The sequence below is a fragment of the Doryrhamphus excisus genome, linkage group LG10 (genome assembly GCF_037039965.1).
Source record: "Doryrhamphus excisus strain RoL-2023G ecotype Guam linkage group LG10, RoL_Dexc_Guam_v1.1, whole genome shotgun sequence".
Taxonomy (NCBI): Eukaryota; Metazoa; Chordata; class Actinopteri; order Syngnathiformes; family Syngnathidae; genus Doryrhamphus; species Doryrhamphus excisus.
In genome coordinates, this window is record NC_136366.1 from 3,445,556 (window position 1) to 3,451,780 (window position 6,225).

Here is a 6,225-nt window from a genome sequence, read left to right on the forward strand (position 1 = left end):
TTAATTGGGAGTAGTACTGGTCAGCAATTACTGCATAAACACGTATGAGTGACTATAAAGTGACTACAATGAAACTAAACATAAGCACAAAGCCTACTAGAATACACATCAGCGAGCAACATAAACACAATTGAACAGCAACACAGTGGCGATGCTAACAAGGCTAACTAGCCAGGCAGTTAGCAACCAGCTTAGTGGTTGGATGTAAAGGCACATGACACTATATAACAAAATAATATGAACCAAATTGTGTCTAACATTAATAACAAGTGAGAATATGAGAGTTACTCACATTTATAGACCGCACATAGCTATTTATAGCATCAAATCAAAGTACATTTGGATACAATGACTCCGGAAGCTAAGTAACTGCCGTGATACATTCAGGTACCCGACCAGCGTAGTAATTCATACACGTCAACTTGAAAGAACCAATACACAACAGGTATCACCAAAGAGTCAGTGTAAATGGTTGTTTGTTATATGTGCCCTGTGATTGGCTGGCCACCAGTCCAAGGTGTACCGAAGACAGCTGGGATAGGCTCCAGCACGCCTGCAACCCTTGTGAGGATAAGCGGAAGAAAATGAATGAATATTGGTCTTGTCTAAGAAAATGGCGCCATCATGAGGTCATTGGCTGACAGTGACTCAACAACGTAGCTCATAATTAAGCATAGATGCAACACATCATCCTGCCACATACTATATGTTGATGTTTCACAGACAGTGGTTTCTGAGTCGATTTAAAATGTGTAACCGGGTTCATAATCAGTAAATAAATATGCTAAAATACAAAAAATGTTAAAAAGCTATTGCTAAAAAGATAAAAGTGAGACATCTTGTGCAAAAAATATATTTTCATTACCAGCAAGAGTGAGTTCTCTTCGCCATATTAGACAATCTTTGACGGGTTCTTCGCTTCTTTGTGAACCGGAAGCTAGCAACGGCAGAAATGAAAGTCGAAAGCTAATAAACATGCTATGTTTGTTTATAACGCTGTGGTCTATTTACGTACATACATGCACGATATAACTTGACTAAAGCAATAAAAGTAAACCTTGTGTACGGAGTTTTCTTTATTGGTTGGCTGGCTGATGCTTTTTATTCGTAGTTGAGTTAAATTAGCTATTTTTATTTTGAAAATACAGCCACAAAAACCATTGAAATTAGCTTAAATAAGCCTATTTTTGTGACTAATTCAGGCCAGGGATTACTATATTCAAAAACATTTCGTGGGGCTTTTTTTTGTGAAAGCGTGACGAGTATTAATAGACAAATAGAAAAGAATATATGTACCAAATGTATTGCCAAGTGTGTGTATCTTTGTGGCCACTAGAGGGCAGTGTTGGCCTGTGTGACACATACACACACATACACACACATACACAGGTACTGTAGATGGAGTGGTCATTAAAAAACAGTGAGCCAACAAAGATGAAAAGATGAATGAGTCGCCCTTCTTGTCATCTTTTTTTTTTAAGTCATGTGGTTGAGACACAAGCCCCCCACCCCCCTCCCAACCCCCTCCGCCATGCATCCTAAGGAGGTCTTAACAAGGCGTCAATTAGTCTCTCCAGTCCAGATCAGCCTTGACCTTCTTTTTCTTCTTCCCTGTCGCCTCCTCGCCTTCCTAAGCTGAGTCATCACTTTTTCTTTTTGATTTTCACTTTTCTTGCTCACGCCTGCCGGCTTCCTCCGTCAACTAGTTGGCGTGATGACTCCTGGTCCTAATGGACACTCCTTGGGTTGATGTCCAAGCCAGGAACCTTTCTCTTTCTTCTTTATCAACCTTCTTTCTCTTTCAACGATGGAACGTCTCATCGGTGCTTTCAGAGGAGGAAAACGAGACGAGCTGAGTTCTGGGAACAAATAAAACCACACAAATGATACCCATGCAGTTATACAGTAGGTCTGCCACAAGGTATACTCTTTATTGTTCATAATTCATAGAAATATCACGTTCTTCTTCTGCATGCATTGCAAATGGATCATTTAACATCAACGATATGAGTCTTTATCAAGCCTCATGTAAATACAAACCATACTTTTTACAAAAGCTTTCTAATAATAAGGCTTGACACCTCACTGACCTGTCCAACATGGCTCACTCTCACACCAACACACGCACACACACACACACACACACACACACACACACACACACACACACACACACACACACACACACACACGCTAATGAGTCAAGTGTCAGTCAAGATGAGTGAATGTCATCTTCATTCCACCAGCGAGGATGTACTCATTACTAATCACTCTCTATCAATACATAGAACATTGATCCATATATACATTAATATATATATAATGATAAATAAAAAAACAAGAATGACTACTAATGATAAATGAATACATGAAACATTATTAAATCAAATAAAAATAAATTAAATAATAATTTATAATAATAATAATTATTATTTATTTTATAATAAATAAGAATAATAATTATTATTTATTTTAATAAATTTAATAATTTTTTAATAAATTTATTTTAATAATAAGTATTATTATTATTTATTTTATACTAAATAATAATAAAATAATAATATAAAATAATAATTATTATTAAAATAATAATATAATAAACCATGAGAAAAATAACAATTGCTGATAACTGTGTCAAATAATTACAGTAATAATTATAAGCCAATACAAATAATAATTCCCAACAATACAAATAATTACTTATAATTCTAAACTCAAACCAAACAAATAAAAAAGAGTAATGATTCTAATAAACAAAAATAGCAATATTTGCTTTTATTACTATATCTTTATCTATAAAGAAAAATAATCATTAAAAAAACCAGACTGTCAATTATACATAAATGCAAATAAATGATTAATGCTTGTAAATAAATACGAATCATAGTAAATCAATCCAAAATAATAATTACTTCAAAATAAATCCTTACATCCAAATAATAACAATTATAGAAATCATTCCAAATAATAATGACTGCTAATTTTAGCAAGGTTAATCATCGATCAATCAATAGAATAGAAATGTAATTGAGTCGTACGAATGATCGCTGATAGGAATTGATTGACATACATGTGTACTCAAGTCATGAAGAGGACTCAGATGTGACACCATGCGACCTTTCACCCCCAGCAGGTCACATAGCAGGCTGAGACCTCCAAGCATGTTATACGTGTGTTTATCGTGTGTGTGTGTGTGTGTGTGTGTGCTGCCCAGGAACAGCTGTTGTGGAGGCCATTAGTAACACGGCACCATGCACACGCATGCTGACATATCAACTCTCTCTTGTGCGTGTGTGTGCGTGTGTGTGTGTGAGGGCTGATCATGCGTGAGAGCGGCAGGGCGAGGTATCATTCACTCTGCGGTGCTGCTGGGTGGCACGGTGCTGGTTTGGGGGGAAACACGCACAATGACACGACCCTAAGCAAATGTTTCTCTGCTGACTTCCTGGCCGACAACATCGGTAACCTCCAGCTCACACACACACACACACACACACACACATGCTGAGAAACATGAGCTATGCGACTGATGCTATGCATTCTTATGACTGCATCAAGCACGGATAATCAATCATAGATCAATCCTGCATCGACCACGGATAACCAATCATACTGAAGATCAATCCTGCATCAACGATGGATAATAAATCATAGATCAACTCTGCATCAACCACAGATAATCAATCATAGATCCATCCTGCATCAACCATGGATAATCAATAATACTGTAGATAAACCCTGCATCAACCATGGATAATCAATCATAGATCCATTCTGCATCAACCATGGATAATCAATAATACTGTAGATAAACCCTGCATCAACCATGGATAATCAATCATAGATCAATCCTGCATTAACCATGGATAATCAATCAAAGATCAATCCTGCATTAACCATGGATAATCAATCATAGATCCATCCTGCATCAACCATGGATAATCAATCATACTGTACATCAACCCTGTATCAACCACGGATAATCAATCATAGATCAATCCTGCATCAACCATGGATAATCAATCATAGATCAACCCTGCATCAACCACGGATAATCAATCATACTGTAGATCAATCCTGCATCAACCATGGATAATCAATCAAAGATCCATCCTGCATCAACCACGGATAATCAATCATAGTGTAGATCAATCCTGCATCAACCGCGGATAATCAATCATAGATCAATCCTGCATCAACCAAGAATAATCAATCATAGATCAATCCTGCATCAACCATGGATAGTCAATCATATTGTAGATTAATCCTGCATCAACTGCGGATAATCAATCGTACTGTAGATCAAACCTGCATCAACCATGGATAATCAATCATAGATTAATTTTGCATCAACCACGGATAATTAATCATGGATCAATCCTGCATCAACCACGGATAATTAATCATGGATCAATCCTGCATCAACCACGGATAATTAATCATGGATCAATCCTGCATCAACCATGGATAATTAATCATGGATCAATCCTGCATCAACCACGGATAATCAATCATACTGTAGATCAATCCTGCATCAACCACAGATAATCAATCAAAGATCAATCCTGCATCAATCATAGCTAATCAATCATAGATCAATCCTGCATCAACCATGATTAATCAATCATAGATCAAACCTGCATCAACCATGGATAATCAATCGTTCCAAAATGAACACCTTTATCCACAATTCATTCTTTCATTGATTATCCATGATTGATTCATGATTGATCTACGATTGATGCATGGTTGAATTTTGATTGATTCATGATTGATCTGTGATTGGTGTCTGATGCATGTTTAATTATCCATGATTGATCTGTGATTGGTGTCTGATGCATGTTTAATTATCTATGATTGATTTATGATTGGTGTCTGATGCATGTTTAATTATCCATGATTGATTTATGATTGGTGTCTGATGCATGTTTAATTATCCATGATTGATCTGTGATTGGTGTCTGATGCATGTTTAATTATCTATGATTGATCTGTGATCGAGCCTCAATTGATGTGTTTTGAAGCACTTTTGACCCATGCTTGATGGATCTACGATTGATATCTGATTGATCACCCATGACGAACTCTTGGTACGAAGGCCAAAGGAGGACGTTGGTTGGAACGAAGAAGGAGGCGTGGAGGAAGGGAGCAGCCAGGAGATGAAGAGCAGATGAAGAAGGGATTTAGGGAGAGAGAGAGAGAGAGAAAGACCTAAAGACAATAAAGGTTTGCACAATCAAGCTAGCGACTGAAAGGTAAAAAGAAAAAGCAATAAACAAAAACAATTTCCTTAATGAAGTTGCGGGCGAGCAACTTGCTTTTTTCCTTTTCGCCCCGTCAACACTCGCCATAAACGCGTGGCTTTATGCGCCCCTCAGCTCAGGCGCTTTATGAATATGATCATTTATTCATTAGCGCCTGTATCCGCACATCTCGCCACCCTACCCCCCCACCCCCCCCCCCCCCATGGGACGGATACTATGAACCTGAAGAGCAATAAGAGATGATGAAAGTGACACCAGAGTGGAACCTCAATCGCTGCTTGACTTCCTGACCCCGCCCTCCTCCGCACAGCCTCCATGGATCCATTGATGCTCAAAGGGGGCGCATTCTCGGCAAATGCGCATTCTGCATAGAAAACCTTCTAAATACACTATTTGACATCATTAGAGCTCTCTGGATATAAAATAACACCCCTATAGTCATCACTCCTATTAAACAATATAGTAGACATAATAAGAGAAAACAAGACGTAGAAAACCTGTTTACTGCCTTCTAAATATGCTTTTTAACATAATCAGAGCCCTCCATACATTAAATAACACCCCTATAGTCACCTTTACACTCTTATTTAACAATATAGTAGACATAATAAGAGAAAACAAGACATAGAAAACCTGTTTACTACCTTCTAAATACACTATTTGACATCATTAGAGTTCTCTGGATATAAAATAACACCCCTATAGTCATCTTTACACTCTTATTACGCAATATAGTATACATAATAAGAGAAAACAAGACATAGCAAACCTGTTTACTACCTTCTAAATACACTTTTTGACATCATTAGAGCGCTCTGGATATAAAATAATACCCCTATAGTCATCTTTACACTCTTATTACACAATATAGTAGACAAAATAAGAGAAAACAGGACATAGAAAACCTGTTTACTGCCTTCTAAATATGCTTTTTAACATAATCAGAGCCCTCCATGCATTG